The sequence below is a fragment of the Schistocerca gregaria genome, chromosome 2 (assembly GCF_023897955.1).
Source record: "Schistocerca gregaria isolate iqSchGreg1 chromosome 2, iqSchGreg1.2, whole genome shotgun sequence".
Classification (NCBI taxonomy): Eukaryota; Metazoa; Arthropoda; class Insecta; order Orthoptera; family Acrididae; genus Schistocerca; species Schistocerca gregaria.
The window spans coordinates 763,304,175-763,324,876 of record NC_064921.1 but is presented as its reverse complement, the minus strand read 5'-3'; the positions used below and the strand labels follow the sequence as shown (position 1 = coordinate 763,324,876).

Here is a 20,702-nt window from a genome sequence, read left to right as displayed (position 1 = left end):
TCTTCATATAGTTAAGGCTAACTGGCTGACAACCTTCGTCAGTGCGGATTCACGCGAATTGCCTGAACTCTTACAGGATTCGGTGGATTGTCTGCCGCGAGTAATTGGTATAATGGCGAGGCACTACGAATGTAATGTGTCTACTGTTGTTGTTGTTGTGGTCTTCAGTCCTGAGACTGGTTGGATGCAGTTCTCCATCCTACTCTATCCTGTGCAAGCTTCTTCATCTCCCAGTACCTACTGCAACCTACATCCTTCTGAATCTGCTTAGTGTATTCATCTCTTGGTCTCCCTCTATGATTTTTACCCTCCACGCTGCCCTCCAATACTAAATTGGTGATCCCTTGATGCCTCAGAACATGTCCTACCAACCGATCCCTTCTTCTTGTCAAGTTGTGCCACAACCTTCTCTTCTCCCCAATCGGTATGTCATTAATCTCTATCGTCACACTTTGGTTTTTAATGTGTTTAATTTTTCTGCCTTTCCAATCCATGTGTATACTGTATCTTTCAAGATCATAAAGAGTGTCTTCCAGTTTGCCATATCAAATGATGTAAATAAGTAAAGGCGTTGTCAGTATTAGTATTAAATTTCAACTTTAGGGAGATTTACTTCAGCTTTTAGCTGTATTTTGCCTTTTCTTACTTTTTCCCTTGGCGTACTTTTACTGCATGGGGAATTAGGTCTATCGCTACGTAATTGGAGAAGTCTATCGTGTTCCATTGTTCAAGAAAGAGTACTACCTAATTTTCTACAGAATCATTTGGAATAGATACCTAATCGTAATAACAGATCATAATTTTGAGAAGTTCATCTTTCATTTTCACTCTACGGTTCTGCCACAGCTGAGCTCTGCTGGTACCTCATTATGACCTGGACCTGTGAATCGTTTCTAACGACCATTAAGAGAAATTAGAAGACCACAGTAATCGACTCTACTAGCAGGTCATTGGCAGCACTTGGCCCATGTGCTGAAGATCTACACTATTCACTGGTTCACGTGGAACCATCGTGAAATGGCTTACTCGATGTTTTTGCGGTAGGGAAGATTCTAAAGAACCTATTCCAGTCTGAGACGCGAACGCAAGAGCCTGAAGAGAGGTGCAGAGAAGGGAAGGGAAGGGAAGACGAACCCCGCGCGCGCTATCACAGGCGCACGTGTTGGTGACACTGCAGGATGCCGTGCAGATAAGATGGGCCAGGCGCGCCGTTAGCGTGCAACCGTGCACACTGCTGTCCACTGAGATGCCCGGAAGTTGTGGGTGCGGGCAAAGTTCTACTTCGATCGGATTCCAGTCTCGTCGGTTCGTTACCAGACTGGATCCCAGTTGTATATAATGATATCCACAACACAGCCAGCTTAGTCACTTCGCTTTGCCTACCCTCAAAAATCAAGAATTTGTACAGCCAGAAGCTATTTTCACGTCGAGATAAACCAATCTGTACGCTGTCTCTACATTTTTCCGAACTGATAAAATTTCTAAGCGTCCTACTCCATAGCTGAACTGTCAGCATATCTATCGCACGCAGGCCTCAGATTTGATCCATGGCATTGCTAGGAGCTCATTTCTTGATGAAACTGCGCAAACTCGGTGCACTCTGCCTCGTGAAGACGACTGATGAAATATTTTCAAGAAATGCCATCTGAGGCGATCCTTACATCCTACGCTATTACAACGGCTACTGGGAAAGTCAGATCCGGTCGGTCGCGAAATGGAAACCACTGGAGAAATCAACCATGTTTTACCAGCAACAGTCTGGTACACCTGCCATCTACTTCTCCACTCTTGTAGCGGTGTCTCAAATTTCCAGTAATCTCGTCATAGAAGGCATCGCCTGCGCTTTCCTCCACTTCTCTTCGTCGGTTCGCCGTTCGCTGTCTGTGCCAAATTCTTGTCTTTATCGATAGCGGTTCAAGTGATTAAAGATGAACATCAGAGGGAGCCTATCCGAACTATATAGTAGGTGATCAAACACTTCCCATCGAAAACGCTGCAGTGGCGTCCTCATTACCCCTGCAGTGTGCGGGCGAGAATTGCCAATGAAGAGGGAAATGCGTGAGTTATATGGGGTTGCATGGAATCAAATGAAACCTCTCAGTGGGCACGCATGCATGGCAGGAGACATCATTGTTCTAGGCATCTTCACTTGCTCACTATGTGCTCAGAACTGAAAATAGCGATGCGATGCGATCGGCTGCCCAACACATCTGTGCAAAGCTTGTTTGGATTTTCACAGTCGTTTCCATTTCGCAACCTATCGGACATTACTTTCCCAATAGCCCTCGTAAATTGACTTCAGATAATTTAATACAGTCAAATAAACAACTCTACTGCTTTCACAGTACATTTTATACGCTTTAATAGAAGCTTCACATCAAAGGTGGATTTCCAAGTTCACTAAAAACTTCACCGTTAATTACATTGCTACAGAATTTGGCAAGACATGGATCAGTTTTAACTGATCTCGCAAATGAGAGTTTACGAATAAAATAGTTCAAATGGCTCTGAGCACTATGGGACTTAACTTCTAAGGTCATCAGTCCCCTAGAACTTAGAACTAGTTAAACCTAACTAACTTAAGGACATCATACACATCCGTGCCCGAGGCAGGATTCGAACCTGCGAGCGTAGCGGTCGCGCGGTTCCAGACTGTAGCGCCTAGAACCGCTCGGCCACCCCGGACAGCATCAGTCATTTGAAATGCGACTTCAAAAAAAGTTTTTAGTGAGAGAATCTGTTCGGTGCAGATGTGGTTCGGACAAATCTTGCCAGTTCAGCAGACATGTTTTGGATAATTTTGGGCTGATTCTATTATACAGTATTTTATCGAAAAATATACACATATTGTGGCAAGTAAAATAATGGTTTAGTAGCTTTAAGTTTCTCGAGGACACCTGACAATTTGTGTTTGGCACTTTTCTGGGTGAAACTCCAATTGTTCGCTGGACATTGTAATTGGAATTAAACAATGACCGATTTCTTCATTGTGATTGGCATCTTTAGCCAAAGTTTTCTTTATTACCGCCACATGACATTATCCGGCAGTGACTGAAGCCCTACAGACGATTGTGAAGTAATGTTAGCAGGATAGCCAGCTGGTTGATACTTCTTTATCTGTTGAAATGCCTCAGAAGACTGTGCTCTGATCCGGAATCCGTTGTGATAATGATTGTTTATTCCATTTGTTGGTAAGCATATTGGAGACTCCGCATAGTGGTTCTCATCTCTGCTGCTTTAATTGTGGTAGTCGGTGGTAATCACGATTTTCCGCTGATTTTGGGGGTAGTATCCCAGATAGTGCATCCACATAGTTCTTCACGTAGCTTAGGGAAGCAGGAGCACGCTTGAAAGTTGTTATTAACCTCCGGGGGAGCAGAGCTCTTACTGCATGTCCCTCTATACTGATGTTTAAGGGTAATTAGTTGCCACGCTCGTTACATGGTCAAAACAGCAGATTTGAAAGTAGCAAAAATCATTTCTATCTTAAAACCAAGTAGGCAAATAACAAACATTAAAGCTACTGAACCATTATTTTACTTGGCACAATATATATGCTTTTCGAAAAAATGCTGTATAATAGAATCAGCCCCCACCCCCATGAACCATGGACCTTGCCGTTGGTGGGGAGGCTTGCGTGCCTCAGCGATACAGATGGCCGTACCGTAGGTGCAACCACAACGGAGGGGTATCTGTTGAGAGGCCAGACAAACGTGTGGTTCCTGAAGAGGGGCAGCAGCCTTTTCAGTAGTTGCAGGGGCAACAGTCTGGATGATTGACTGATCTGGCCTTGCAACATTAACCAAAACGGCGTTGCTGTGCTGGCACTGCGAACGGCTGAAAGCAAGGGGAAACTACAGCCGTAATTTTTCCCGAGGACATGCAGCTTTACTGTATGATTAAATGATGATGGCATCCTCTTGGGTAAAATATTCCGGAGGTAAAATAGTCCCCCATTCGGATCTCCGGGCGGGGACTACTCAGGAGGATGTCGTTATCAGGAGAAAGAAAACTGGCGTTCTACGGATCGGAGCGTGGAATGTCAGATCCCTTAATCGGGCAGGTAGGTTAGAAAATTTAAAAAGGGAAATGGATAGGTTAAAGTTAGATATAGTGGGAATTAGTGAAGTTCGGTGGCAGGAGGAACAAGACTTCTGGTCAGGTGATTACAGGGTCATAAACACAAAATCAAATAGGGGTAATGCAGGAGTAGGTTTAATAATGAATAGGAAAATAGGAATGCGGGTAAGCTACTACAAACAGCATAGTGAACGCATTATTGTGGCCAAGATAGATACGAAGCCCACACCTACTACAGTAGTACAAGTTTATATGCCAACTAGCTCTGCAGATGACGAAGAAATTGAAGAAATGTACGATGAAATAAAAGAAATTATTCAGATAGTGAAGGGAGACGAAAATTTAATAGTAATGGGTGACTGGAATTCGAGTGTAGGAAAAGGGAGAGAAGGAAACATAGTAGGTGAATATGGATTGGGGCTAAGAAATGAAAGAGGAAGCCGCCTAGTAGAATTTTGTACAGAGCACAACTTAGTCATAGGTAACACTTGGTTTAAGAATCATGAAAGAAGGTTGTATACGTGGAAGAAACCTGGAGATACTAAAAGGTATCAGATAGATTATATAATGGTAAGACAGAGATTTAGGAACCAGGTTTTAAGTTGTAAGACATTTCCAGGGGCAGATGTGGACTGGTTTGATGCAACACTCCATGCTACTCTATCCTGTGCAAGCTTCTTCATCTCCCAGTACCTACTGCAACCTACATCCTTCTGAATCTGCTTAGTGTATTCATCTCTTGGACTACCTGTACGATTTTTAAGCTCCACGCTGCCCTCCAATACTAAATTGGTGATCCCTTGATGCCTCAGAACATGTCCTACCAACCGATCCCTTCTTATGGTCAAGTTGAGCCACAAACTTCTCTTCTCCCCAATCCTATTCAATACCTCCTCATTAGTTATGTGATCTACCCAGCTAATCTTCAGCATTCTTCTGTAGCACCACATTTCGAAACCTTCTATTCTCTTCTTGTCCAAACTATTTATCGTCCATGTTTCACTTCCATACATGGCTACACTCCATACAAATACTTTCAGAAAAGCCTTCCTGACACTTAAATCTATGCTCGATGTTAACAAATTTCTCTTCTTCAGGAACGCTTTCCTTGCCATTGCCAGTCTACATTTTATATCCTCTCTACTTCGACCATCATCGGTTATTTTGATCCCCAAATAGCAAATCTCCATTACTACTTTAAGTGTCTCATTTCCGAACCTAATTCCCTCAGCATCACCCGACTTAATTCGACTACATCCCATTACCCTCGTTTTACTTTTGTTGATGTTCATCTTATATCCTCTTTTCCAGACACTATATATTCCATTCAACTGCTCTTCCAAGTCCTTTGCTGTCTCTGACAGAATTACAATGTCATCGGCGAACCTCAAAGTTTTTATTTTTTCTCCATGAATTTAATACCTATTCCGAATTTTTCTTTTGTTTCCTTTACTGCTTGCTCAATATACAGATTGAATAACATTGGGGAGAGACTAAAACCCTGTCTCACTCCCTTCCTAACCACTGCTTCCCTTTCATGTCCCTCGACTCTTATAACTGCCATCTGGTTTCTGTACAAATTGTAAATAGCATTTCGCTCCCTGTATTTTACCCCTGCACCTTTAGAATTTGAAAGAGAGTATTCCAGTCAACATTATCAAAAGCTTTCTCTAAGTCTACAAATGCTAGAAACGTAGTTTTGTCTTTCCTTAACCTTTCTTCTAAGATAAGTCGTAAGGTCAGTATTGCCTCACGTGTTCCAGTATTTCTACGGAATCCAATCTGATCTTCCCCGAGGTCGGCTTCTACTAGCTTTTCCATTCGTCTGTAAAGAATTCGTGTTAGTATTTTGCAGCTGTGGCTTATTAAACTGATTGTTCTGTTTTTCACATCTGTCAACACCTGCTTTCTTTGGGATTGGAATTATTATATTCTTCTTGAAGTCTGAGGGTATTTCGCCGGTTTCATACATCTTGCTCACCATATGGTAGAGTTTTATCAGGACTGGCTCTCCGAAGGCCGTCAGTAGTTCCAATGGAATGTTGTCTACTCCGGGGGCCTTGTTTCGACTCAGGTCTTTTAGTGCTCTGTAAAAATCTTCACGCAGTATCGTATCTCCTATTTCATCTTCATCTACATCCTCTTCCATTTCCATAATATTGTCCTCAAGTACATCGCCCTTGTATAGACCCTCTATATACTCCTTCCACCTTTCTGCTTTCCATTCTTTGCTTAGAACTGGGTTTCGATCTGAACTCTTGATATTCATACAAGTGGTTCTCTTTTCTCCAAAGGTCTCTTTAATTTTTCTGTAGACAGTATCTATCTTACCCCTAGTAAGATAAGCCTCTACATCCTTACATTTGTCCGCCAGCCATCCCTGCTTAGCCATTTTGCACTTCCTGTCGATCTCATTTTTGAGACGTTTGTATTCCCTTTTGCGTTCTTCATTTACTGAATTTTTATATTTTCTCCTTTCACCAATTAAATTCCATATTTCTTCTGTTACCCAAGGATTTCTACTAGCCCTCGTCTTTTTACCTACTTGATCGTCTGCTGCCTTCAATACTTCATCCCTCAAAGCTACCCATTCTTCTTCTACTGTATTTCTTTCCCCCATTCCTGTCAATTGTTCCCTTATGCTCTCCCTGAAACTCTGTACAACCTCTGTTTCTTTCAGTTTATCCAGGTCCCATCTCCTTAAATTCCCACCTTTTTGCAGTTTCTTCAGTTTTAATCTACAGGTCATAACCAATAGATTGTGGTCAGAGTCCACATCTGCCCCTGGAAATGTCTTACAATTTAAAACCTGGTTCCTAAACCTCTGTCTTACCATTATATAATCTATCTGATACTTTTTAGTATCTCCAGGGTTCTTCCATATATACATCCTTCTTTTATGATTCTTGAACCAAGTGTTAGCTATGATTAAATTGTGCCATGCTGCGTCCTCTTTCATTTCTTAGCCCCAATCCATATCCACCTACTACGTTTCCTTCTCTCCCTTTTCCTTCACTTTCCTTCACTTTTCGTCTCCCTTCACTATCTGAATAATTTCTTTTATTTCATCATACATTACTTCAATTTCTTCGTCATCTGCAGCACTAGTTGGCGTAATAAATTGTACTACTGTAGTAGGTGTGGGCTTCGTATCTATGTTAGCCACAATAATGCGTTCACTATGCTGTTTGTAGCAGCTTACCCGCATTCCTATTTTCCTGTTCATTTTTAAACCTACTCCTGCATTACCCCTATTTGATTTTGTGTTTATATCCCTGTAGTCACCTGACCAGAAGTCTTGTTCCTCCTACCACCGAACTTCACTAATTCCCACTATGTCTAACTTTAACCTATCCATTTCCCTTTTTAAATTTTCTAACCTACCTGCCCGATTAAGGGATCTGACATTCCACGCTCCGATCCGTAGAACGCCAGATTTCTTTCTCCTGATAACGACGTCCTCTTGAGTAGTCCCCGCCCGGAGATCCGAATGGGGGACTATTTTACCTCCGGAATATTTTACCCAAGAGGACGCCATCATCATTTAATCATACAGTAAAGCTGCATGCCCTCGGGAAAAATTACGGCTGTAGTTTCCCCTTGCTTTCAGCCGTTCGCAGTACCCGCACAGCAAGGCCGTTTTGGTTAATGTTGCAAGGCCAGATCAGTCAATCATCCAGACTGTTGCCCCTGCAACTACTGAAAAGGCTGCTGCCCCTTTTCAGGAACCACACGTTTGTCTGGCCTCTCAACAGATACCCCTCCGTTGTGGTTGTACCTACGGTACGGCTATCTGTATCGCTGAGGCACGCAAGCCTCCCCACCAACGGCAAGGTCCACGGTTCATTGGGGGGGGGGGGGGGGGAGCAAACAATATATAATACCATATTGCTGAAGAGCATACACGTAACAGCTAAAACAGTTTTTCTGGGGGGATAAAATTTTTTGGGGTGGATCTGTTCCTGGGGGGGTGACATCACGTCTCATTTTACTTTACTTGACATTGTGTTTTATATTATATGACATGGCTCTAATAGAAACAAGTAAAAAAGCGTGAATATGTCAAGATATTGTGATTTAAGAGTTTCTGTAGCTGCCAGGTAAGTTGAAAAGTTAATTCCCTTCTTTTGTACCCCAAACTTTCCCAGGACTTATTCGCCTATTTATGCTATGGTAGAAGAATTTTTCATTCTGGTAAAGTGTAAAACTTAAACATATCTGCAGTTCGGTAAGGAAGATGGAGCGCTTCATATATATTATATTCAGCTGATGCCACTCCATAACCATTAGAATGCTTAGAGGTACCCAGCTTCGAGTATCTCGATATGTACGCTTTACCTGTTGATCTAAATAGTCGGAGACGTTTCCTATGTGATTAACGTAGGATGATTTAGCTGACCAGTCTAGGAACTGTAGGATGCCTGCAAGTGGAAGACGCGAGTGTCCACAGTAAAGTCGTAATGGAGATGCAGAAAAATTGGGAACACTTGGTCACTGAGGATGCTGAAATAAACATCTTGGTTCACGTTCACCATCACCTGCATGAGTAGATTCAAGTCATGGAACGAGATCACCAGCGGAAGATCACAGAACCACCTCCGTCCTGAACTGCACTAACTCGTCTAATTCAGTTAGTTAAACACTCCATTTGCCCATCGGTGGACTCGACGCCTACCACCGTTTGAAAAGAGGCAAAATCGTGACTCGTCTGATCACACAATACACCTCCTGTCAGCTAATGATCAGCATCTACACTATTTGAACAAAAGTATCCAGATATCCCAAAAGATGTCAGGGACCTCAGGAGTCATTAGACATCGTGAGAGAGCAGGATGGGGCAATCCGCGGAACTCACGGACTTGGAACATGGTCAGGCGATTGGGTGTCACCTGTGTCACACGTCTGTATGAGAAATTTCTCACTCCTAAACATTCCTAGGTCCACTGTTTCCGATATGATAGTGAAGTGGAAGCGTGAAGGGACACGTATAGTACAAAAGAGTTCAGGACGTCCTCGTCTGTTGGCTGACAGAGACCGCCGACAGTTGAAGAGGGTTGTAATGTGTAATAGACAGACATATATCCAGACCATCTCACAGGAATTCCAAACTGCTTGAGGAACCACTCTAAGTACTATGACAGTTAGGCAGGTGGTGAGAAAACTTGGATTTCATGGTCGAGTGCCTGCTGATAAGCCACACATCACGCCGGTAAAGTCAAACTACGCATCGCCTGGTGTAAGGAGCGTAAGCATTGGACGGCTTAACAGTGGAAAAACGTTGTGTGGAGTGACGAATCACGGTATACAATGTGGCGATCCGATGGTAGGGCGTGGGTATGGCGAATGCCCGGTGAGCGTCGTCTGCCACCGTATGTAGTGCCAACAGTAAAATTCGGAGGTGGTGGTGTTATGAAGTGGTCGTGTTTTCCATGGCGGGGTTTGCACCCCTTGTTGTTTTGCGTGGCGATGTCACAGCACAGGCCTACGTTGAAGTTTTAAGCACATTCTTGCTTCCCACTGTTACAGAGCAATTCGGGGATGGCGAATGCATCTTTCAACACTGTAGAGCACCTGTTCACAATGCACAGCCTGTGGTGGAGTGGTTACAAGACAATAACATCCCTGTAATAGACTGGCATGCACAGAGTCCTGATCTGAATCCTTTGGGATATTTTGGAACGCCGACTTCGCGCCAGGCCTCACCGGCCGACATCGATACCTCTCCTCAGTGCAGCACTCCGTGAAGATTGGGCTGCCATTCCACACGAAACCTTCCAGGACCTGATTGGACGTATTTCTGCGAGAGTGGAAGCTGTCATCAAGGCTAAGGGTAGGCCAACACCATATTGAGTTTCAGGATTACCGATGGAGGGCGCCACGAACTTGTAAGTCATTTTCGGCCTGGCGTGCGGAAATTTTTGATCCCATAGTGTATCTTGTTTGGCCCACTGAAGATATGCAGCTTTATTTGCTGCTATGAGGAACGGTTCCAGAAGTTTCACGACTTACGCTCGGAAACTGGTTAATATGGACCTGCATGCGCTGAGAGTAGCAATTTACTTTGGATTTAAAACCGACTGTCATTGACAAAGAGTGGCCCTGATCTTTCTACGCCCACTTTTCTTATGCCGTGATACACAGATATGAGCGGTACAGCATTTGTTGTAGATAAGCAGAGCATTCCTCGTTTACATATTAACAAACTGATGTGGCTATGAGCACCTCCAAACACGATAGCCACCCTCTGCCATTCTGTCACGTCTCTACGTTAGGGTGACCAGACGTCCCGGAAAACCGCGATTGTACCGGTTTTCATCCCTGTGTTCCGGTGTCCCGAAAATTTGTTTCGGGACGCTCAAAAGCCCCGGAATTCAGTTTTTAAATACATTTCGCGAAACCTTCTCAAATTTTTGTGATTTCTGTATATTAAAGGATATACAACACAAGAAATTAATATATTTTAGCTTATTTGTCTAAAACTTCCATTGTTCCATACCAGTAATCACAGTATAAGTATTGATACACTCGGGCAATAATTTACTTTGAGCGGTACTTTGGCCAACAAGTAGTAAGTTGCATTATTGTAACAGAGCTATGAAACCGTGCGATTGTCGCGCCACTTACTCACACACTCATTGTCAGAACAGTGTAGTAGTTGTATTGTCAGACAAACTGCAATAGATTTTTCTCATATTAGTGGTATTTTTCCTGCACTAGTGTAAAACGCAATGCCGAAACGTGCCTGCAAGTTCAGTGACTGTTATTCCAAGGAATGGAATTTCATTAAGAAAGGTCGTTTTGATTACGAAGCAGAGTGTTCCGTATGTAACTGTTTTATTAGTATAAGTCATGGTGGACGTTCCGACATAGTTGATCACATCAGGTCAAAGAAACACATTAACAGATACAGTTCACCGAGCTGCAGTAAAACTCTACAAAATTATTTTGTGAAACATCAGTCAAGTGAAGAGACGAAAGTTCAAGCAGCCGAGCTTACACTAGCCTACCACACGGTAAAACATCACCAAACTTATAGATCTAGTGATTGTACTAATATGCTTAACAGCATTATGTTTAATGATTGCGAAAAAGTTTAGTTCAGCAAGAACTAAAGTGTCATCCTTAGTGAAAGGAGTTATTGCTCATTAGAGTGTAAAGGAAAGCCTTGAATACATCAAAAAGTCTTCTTTCTACGGGATATCCACTGATGCCAGCAATCATAAGGCCACTAAAATATTTCCGTTTGTTGTTCAATTTATGGATATTGATCAGGGAATTCAGACCAAACTGTTGAATGTGAGTTCCCTACCTAATGAAACATCTGACGAAATTTCAAGATTTTGTATGAATACTATCGAAATATTTTATCTTGAGAGAAATAAATGTGTGGCATTTTGTAGAGACAACACCAACACAAACTTTGGTGGTTTAAAAAGACAAGGCAAATGCAACGTATTTACCGAATTAAAGGCAACATTGCATGAAAACATTGAAGGCATAGGGTGCCCTGCACATGTTTTACACAATAGCGTGCAGACATCTGCTGACAGTTTAAGCTGTGATGTTGAAACTATCGTCATGAAGGTATACTCACACTTTTACATATATGCTGTTAGAACAGAGAGGGTTAAGGAGTTCTGTGATTATGTGGGAACTGAATATATGAATGCAATGTGTCACTCGAAAACTCGCTGGTTATCATTGTTTCCAGCAGTTGAAAGAGTAATTCGCCTGTTTGAACCGTTAAAAGATTTTTTTCCTAAATGAAGACAAAGCCCCCAAAATATTGGTTCAGTTTTTCAGTAACCCTTTAAGTGAAGCCTTCTTATGGTTCATTCACAGTCAGCTTAGCACTTTGCAGCATGGGATAAAGGAAATTGAGGGAAGCACGAAAAGTGTAATAGAGGTAAATGATGTTTTGAAAAATACTCTGGAAACTGTTACTAAGAGGAGAGAATAGCAGTTCATTTCTTTTAATGTTAAATCTGTCCTTAAAAGAGAAGAAGTATCAGAAGCAGCGGAAAGGAGTTTTAGAGAAGAAGTTAACAAGTTTTATGACACTTGTGTAGAATATCTCAGCAAGTGGAGCGCCTCATATTTACCCTCATCGCCGATGTTTGATTGGATGTCACTGAAGGGTGCCAAAGGGGGAAAGTTTCTTATTTGAAGAGTAAAGAGATTGAAATCGATGATTCCATTCTCTTTGATCAGTTCGGCATACTGACAAATTTTGTTGAAGAAAGTCTTCACAAGTGGAATGATGAAAAAAAAAAAAAAAAAACACTATTGGTATGTCATGAGAAGTGGGTGAGTTGTTTTAAAAGCTGAGACTGGCTTCAGCATTACTCTGAGTTGGTAATAATTGCAAGGTACTTATTTGCAATCCCAGCCCATAATGCCAATGTGGAAAGAATATTTCCGCTCATGAATATCTATTGGACTGATGAAACAGAATGGAGGTGGACTCTCTTGAAGCAATCCTGCAGATCCTGTACAACTATAAAATGGATTGTGCCGAGTTTTATCACTGGGTCTCAAAGAACAAAAACATGATCAAAAAGGCTAGAGGCAGTGAAAAATACCCTTTTCTCCAAGGACAGCCAATTCCATCTACAAGTGCTCAGTAATATTAAAGCTCATGTTAATATTATTGATTAAAAGTTGAATGGCTGTAAAATTTTAAAAATCGTAATACATTATTTTATTACTGTATATGTTTATTAAATGTCTTTAATTATACAGATAATCTATATTATATCAATGTTTTGTATCCTCTTATTGGTTATAATAATCTGGTTAACAAAATGTATCAACAAAACATTAATATTTAAAATTAAGAAACCTGGGTACATGTGGAATGAGGTGTCCATGGCACCCGGGTGAATGTGTCCCGGTTTTCACCGAAAATAGTTTGGTCACTCTAGTCTACGTCCACACGTCTTACTGCACTCGTTTCATACAACCTACTGGCGTACACAAGTGCAACAAAAATGTACGGCAAAAATTTCAGGACGCATCCCTCAAATGCAGACAAAGAAATTATGTTTTATGAACTTGAGTTTGGAAACACCTTCTTTCAATGTTGCAATTCATTTTCTCCAATTCATTAATCACAGGAAACACACAAGAGTAGTACGTTACAATCATCAGCAGACGTCTATCCTCAAGCAACTGTTGAAACAAGTCATCAACAAAGATCTTCTGTCAATGTTTAGGCTGGCATTGTTGATGGCTGTTTGGTAGGGCCTCACTGTCTTCCACCCAGGCTCAACGGACAATGTTATCATAATTTATCATAATTTCGTAGAGAATGTTCTACCTAGTCTGCTAGCAGATGTGCCTTTAGCTGTGCGACAAAACATGTACTTCATGCACGAAGAGCACCTCCTCATGTTAGTGTCAATGTCCGTCGGCTTCTAAATAACAAATTCAGTGAGAGATGGATAGGCAGAGATGGAGCAATTGCCTGGCCTCCACGTTACGCGGAACTGAACTCACTGGACTTTAATTTGTTGGGACATTTGAAAGCGCTTGCGTACGGAACCCCAGTAAAAGATGTTCACAGTCTCCGTGGCCGTATAATGATGGAACGCTGGATACCATACGCAATACTGCAGAGATGAACCAGCGCATCCGAGATTTACTACGACGGCGGATTGATCCATCTATGAATGACCACGGAGGGCATATTGAACATCTTCTGTGGGAAAGAGTTGCATGTGGTATGCTGGTGTTATCTGTTCGTATGTGTTTCCGATGATTTATGAGTTGGAGAAAATGAATTGTAACATGAAAACAATGCGTTTCCAGACCCCATGTCCATACAACGTAATTTCTACGTGTGAGGAATTTGTCCTGCAATTTGTGCCGTACATTTTTGTTGCACTCTGTATACACTACTTCACTGGCATAAAATGCTTATTCTGAAATATGTAAAAAGTTGTGAATAAGCTGGGTTACTCCCAACGATATTACATTAATTTACTTTATTTACATTAATAAAGCATTTTTTTAGTTGAAGTGGTCTTGCTTTCAGCTGTTAAGAGTCTTATTTTACGATTGCAACTTCGGCATTATGCCATTTTCAACCATCTACAAAACATATTACAACGTAACAAAAACAACTGAATAGGGGAACGACAATACGTACAACCAGTTTTGTAGTTCATTAACATTCGTACACGTACAATATTTTGACATATAGATTTAAGTTAGACAAAGATAACAACGTAATATGCACATCGAAGAACAACTAGTCAGCGATACTAGTTAATATTCATTTCGTGTACTGCAGTGTGGTAACGCTTGCTACTTTTGCGTGGGACGCATCTTCCGAAAGACGAAAACCGAATTTCGGAAACCGTTTTTCGCCGTCCTGTTTACTTGTAAGGGGCTGAAGCAGATTTGCTAGCTAAGTTAAATATGGCATCTGCTCCAGTTTCTGATTTAGTCAGTACAATAGCTATTTGTCTTCACTTATTGGAGGTAGACAGCTTTGTGCTCAGTCTAATATGTGAGCTTCACCTTCACTGCACAATAAGTCACTCCATTCATATTAGCAGACTAGTTTGAAAACAAGATGTACCCTGACAATTCAAGCACGTTTCAAGATCTGTTGTACGGTTACGTGGGAGCGAAAATAGACTGTAGAAGTGGAAAATCGGCACCTTGAAACGGGTTTGCACAATCGATTTTGGAGTGTTTACATGACCAACCAGAAGCGTTATTGGTAAATCAGTTTACGAAATCCGGTTTTGGAAGTGCATTTAAATATAGTAAACGTCATTGATTCTCGTTTCACTAGCAGCAATTAAAGCTGTCCTCGTACGTTCGTGCCACATATTCGGAAATAAAAATAAAAATATTTCTGACAAGAAGAACATGAAAATTATTGCTGCTCGTTTCACTCGCAAGAATTAAAGCTGTCCTCTTAGGTTCCTGCCTAACCATGCTCTCGAATTTTGCCAGGTGTTGGGAAACGATGAGCCGAATATTTGTGAAGAGGAAGGATATGAATTTTATTCTTGCTCGTCTCAGTTGCAGTAATTAAAGTTCTCCTCTTAATTTCTTGCCCAACCACTCACTCAGCAATCACTAAGTATTTATTTCGTCCTTCGTTCTGTAATCAGTCAGAAATATTAATAACATGTCTTCTATTAAATTCACAAGAAAGTCCCATAATGTGTTAAGAAGGCTAAGATGAAAAAAAGTATTTACATATAGCGGGATGCGAGCATACATCTTTCGACAATATCCGTTACGCTAGCACTTGGTCATGTGATCCGAGTCTTCTGTCTTGGTTATTACAGTTTTTTTCTTCAAGGTTTATACCGTTGATGTGCTATTAACTAAATATGGTGTTAATGGTGACGTGTTTGTGATACATATTCAATGCGCCGTTGTTTTGAAACGACATACGGCAAGTTATAACACAAAACATCTAAATAAGCCAAAATGAATATGGCGATATTTCGTGTGGCGTCAAAATGACGTCACGTTTGCATTATCTCTTATGAGATGAGTGTTACCCTATGTAATACGACTGATTGTCGCTGAAAGTCTGCACTTGTAATATATGACACTAAATGTCTAAAACAATCGAGAAAATTTCTATTTCTGAGTTCTGTTTCTTCATTCCTTATGTATTATGGTTGTTCTTTGAAGGCGCTATAAATTTCAGATGACTACAGAGGAAGGCAGATTAATAGATGCTCTAGAAGAAACTGAAATTTATTGCTCCTTAAAAAAATAACCACAAAACCCACTCTGAATGAACAAACAGACCTGAGAAATAAAAATTTTCTCAGTTGTTATTTACTCTCCTATATTATAAGTACACACTTTAAGTGTCAACCTGTCATCATATATATAATCCATCGCAGTACATCAAATGAAATATTGACTAGTGGCACTCTTTGATAGGTGCGTGTTACGTTGTAATATCTGCCTAACGTAAACCTCTTTGGTCAAAATCTTTACCCATACCAATGTCAGACAACTACAAAATTGGTTGTACTTTTGTCATTCCCACTTTACATTGTTCTCATTACATCGTATTGTGTTTTGTAGAAGCATGAAAATGGCATAATGCAGGAGTTGTAATCTTAAAATAAAAAACAAACAGCTGAAAGCATGTCTTCATTTTAAACAAATTATGGAAGCTGGGGATCCACATTGCAATAAATTAAAGAGAAATTATTGAAGGCTAGAATGAGATTTCCGTAACAGGGGAAGTTAAGTAGATATTGACATGTTAAAACGCGGTAAACAATATTTCATGCATGCAAAACGTTCAGAGGATATGGTTTGGTAATACGTAGATCATTTCGTTTCTGTTATAAATCCCTAAATAATTTTCTTTGGTAGCAAACAGAACTTTTTGTAAGACATTGCCCTTCAGTAACTCTGATTTTAAATGCACAGCATTTCCTCGTAGAAGTTGGAAAACGGGGTGGTTTCCAAACTATTTCCGCTGCCCTGAATATTTTGAGTGAACAAATAAATAAATCGAAAACGGTGCAAGCGAGCAGAAGAAAGCAAAATGATGTATTAACAAATTATTAGTGGTACCTAGGAATTTCTTTGATAGTGATAGGGAAAACGACTTCATGCCAGTAAGTTACCGTAAAGAGCTTTTAACTTTTCTATTCGGCAGCCTGCCTTGCTTAGTTTTAATTCACTGTTAGCATACTGTCACGATCGAGAAAGTGTGTGAAGCGATATGCGTAGGCAAATTTGCCGGGCATGTGAAAATCGAGCTTACGCAGTATCTGATTCAAGTCCATCACCGATGCAGTACCCTGTAGTTATGTGTGATGTCATTGCTCTACAGTGACTAAGCAATGTGGTCCGTTCTTTGGGGACTGGAGATGTCAACTACGAAAATGAAGTCTGAGACGAAAAGGTCATGGGAAATCTTCCACATTTCCATTAGCTTTCTAATTACGTCGCTTCTACTGTTACCGACTCTGCTGCTATGATATATTCTTATTTTCTTCCTTTGATTACAGTTACCATCCCGATTCTAATTTCATATCCACGTTGCGTAGGAAATCATTTTCCCTTCGCTCCTTTTGCGAGTAAATCAGGGAAAGGAATGACTAACCATGGTACGAAATGCGTGCCTTCATGCAATGAACAGCGATATAGGAAGTCCATTCGTAGATGTAAATTGATATATTGTACACACACAAATAATAACAACTACTTAAAGTACATATTGATGACTTGGATATTATTATTCCCTGGTTATGTGCAAGATCTTAGAGAAGTTTCTCTTAGATGTTGACTGAGAGCTGGACCAAGAAATACACTCCCAATTATTTCTAAAGGTCATCCTTCTTATCTTACGGTCATCTCGCTATGGTGCGGTTAAAAAATGAATAAGAGTCCGAACGTTCGGTAATGCTTCACAGCTCACGCTTGAGTATGGAATGAAATGTGCCAAAAAGTGAAAGAAACTAATCAATACTATGTGTTTAAAGTGCATAACGCTATATAGCCAACAGCAAAACACTCATGCCTCTAATGAAAAACATCAAAATCTGAAGAGTTTTTAGGAAGTTGTACGTGGATACATCAGAACAGCTTTGTAAAACACTAGTGTAAAGCTCTGATGAAACAGAATCAACTGAATTTATAAATGGCTTCTAGATATGAAAACGCATTAGAGTGCAGTAGCTTGGATTGACTGGCTCCGTCAGGACGTAATTTTTTTTTTCATTTTTTTCTATAACGAAATTTCATGTTAAAGCAAAATTCTGCGTAACTATAATGTTTCTTAGTGTATATGAAGTAATGCAATTACTGAGACTAAACATTAAATTTAAGCCCACAAACGCTCATTGATAGATAAAATAATCGGTTGGTCCTACGCGTTTATTTTTACGAGTCACAGTTTAGTTTCACTAAGCATTTCAGAGGTTTAAACCTCCATCATGAGATGGATTTATGTGACGCCATCTTTGCTTACTTCAGCGTTTAAAAATTTCGTGTGATGTAATCATAACGAGAAAAAGAGACAGTGCTACAGCTTACCCCAAAGTCTCACTCAAAACACATATCTGTGTCATTAATTCACATAAGTCCACCTGATGATGAAGGTTTAAATCTGTGAAACACGTAGTGGAAATAAAAAAAATTGTAACTGCTAAACGGTACACTTGTAGTTTACTTGATACCAGTAACCTAAAATGTTTGCATTTAAAAATAAAATAATAGGATTGACAACTTTTTCTGTAACAAGATTAACAAAAACAGTAAGCTATTGACGTTGGCAGTCGTGGTAAAAAAATTGGTACCTTAGGTAGAAATCAGTATAAATTTCAATAAAAAACTAAAAAAGGACAGATTTTCCCGTGAATAGCTTCAAGTGCAAGCACACAGCTTGTGTGCCATCAGTGTCGTCAACGCCTGAAGGTGCTTAAGATGTTGCTGAGATAAATGACAGTTCATTAAGTGACTGTGCGTAAGTTATCAATATCTGAAACGCAAAATAACGCAACAAACAATGTGAATGAGATCATTCCTCCCAAGAACGTATTTTTTCTACAATCCAGGTAAATGCAATGAAAAATTCTAATACTGTATATGAAATAACTTTACAAATAGTGGACTACGACCAATTAAAATAAGCTAAAGATAAACAGTATTGACTGTATTGCTCCTACAGTATTATAAACTTTGCAGACGTTTCTGCTCAACGATTACTGCTGTGAAAACGTGTTATCGATTTAGCCTATAGGTTCATTACGCAGCTCGAAACATTATGTTCCCGAAAAATCTCTTACTTGATCGACCATGAAAAAGAAACCTTTTCGACGTGCCGTGCTTTTCGAAATACAAGCACCACTGATATTGCTTGTATATTTTCTAGCGAAGTAGAAAATGCGATCTACTTCCGATTTTTTTATGACCTGTCGAATTGCAAATAGACGACAAATACTTGGAGTAGCTCCACCCAGAAATCAAATGCCAAACTGGACATCCTCCAAACGTTTTTACCGTGATTTCCTGTGTCAGTGAACAGAATTACTGGATGACTCCTTCATCTCAACTCCTATTTCTGCTTTGTGAGTTTTTGTCACGGCTCCAACGTTTTCAGTACAGATTTGAGTTAAATGGCAAACAAATAAAACAAATGCACACTCTGAATTTCGATATTTCAAGTCACAAAATCCACGTTTCTCTTTCTAAATGAGAAAAAAATAGCGTACAATACTAACTTCGACAGCTATATTGTTACTCTTAATACCTTTCCATTTGCAAGAGATCTAGGAATGTGTATAAAATTATATTTCTCTCATATCTAAAGAAATGTAAATTACAGAAAATGGATATAACTGAACATTAAATTCTTGTGATATTACTGAAATGTATTGTTTTGCGAATTAAACACTCGTTCGGCGCCTTTGTTTTTTTATTTAAGTCTGAAATACAATCTGCAACTTATGTTATGTGCAAATTTGTTTAGTCCGGCAGTAATGTGATCATCAAAGTAACTTTTGGAGGGAATATTTCACTTAACGCCAGATAGACTCTAATAATTTTCTTAGGTTCATGTAGATTACAAAATACCTCTATTTTTAGTTAGTCCCTATTAAGCTCTGCCGAAGATAAACCGATTCTGGCTTTTATTATAAAATGTATTACATTTTAAAATACATTTTATACTATTGCTTTAGGTAAAAATTCTTTGAAACCGATAAGAATTCGCAAAATCTATTACATATGGGTTTTTTTTGATGAAATGTGAATCTCAGAATCCAGCAATGAAGTTAACAATAACACGGAGTGAACGTCAGAAATGACACATAGCAATAAGCAATTACCAGGATAGCGTCCGAACTGTTAAACAATTCTGGTGTGTATCACTTGTAATTTCGGGAGGGAAAGCATTAACAAAGGGCAGTTTCAATTAGAAAATTATCTTACCTTTTCGATGGAACATGTGTTGTTGATAATAACATAACATATGTTCAGATGTCTTTCTGTTTCAGTACAAAAGAGTCTTTCTTTCGGATGGAAGGCATTGCGTTTCGATCTTCAGTAAACATTCACTTGTGTCCTTTTCTCAGACTGCACTCGACATCACTGGAAATTTGACTGTACTTATAAAAATCTTTGACTCTATCTGTGTGTCTTCGATCTTTAATGTGATAATCTTTGTCAAAAATCGTAGAGCAGGAAAATCCATGGAGTGAGCGTTGAGACGTGTAGAACAGGATTTTTCCCGTCAACACACTTCGGCAATAAATTCGCTTGTCTTTGTGTTACTTACACGGAAGTACTTGCCTAAAAAATGTAACTTTTCCTCTTTCCATGTATTTCAGTTTGCTTCTGTAGCACCAACAATTATTCACAATCGCTGTTACTAACAAAGATATGTGTAAAAAACGGACAAATACGAGTAACATTAAAATTACAGCGTTAGCGCATAACACAAACAAACACCGTTATATTTTTATAGCATAAAAATTGCTGTTTAATGTTGACGACATGCACTTTACATCAGGTTCACTCCATTGATACTCTTAATCTTTGTCAGCAGTATACGGGAACGATATTACAGACGTCGTACCAAACAGAAGAAATTGCAAAAGAATAGCATTTTCAGTCGTAGT

General features: G+C 39.9%; 1 protein-coding gene across 6 annotated transcripts in view; it reads right to left on the bottom strand.

Moving 5' to 3' along the window:
• The window catches only part of LOC126334984 (ATP-binding cassette sub-family C member 4-like), a 302,418-nt gene extending 282,070 nt beyond the window's left edge, over window positions 1–20,348 (bottom strand). The window contains exon 1 of one of the 6 annotated variants that reach the window (XM_049997791.1): window positions 20,014–20,348. The gene's annotated coding sequence lies outside the window, so the exon portion shown is untranslated. The remainder of the gene's footprint in view (window positions 1–20,013) is intronic. The other 5 variants (XM_049997788.1, XM_049997787.1, XM_049997789.1 and 2 more) reach the window with 5 other exon arrangements.
• Window positions 20,349–20,702: the final 354 nt, after the last annotated feature.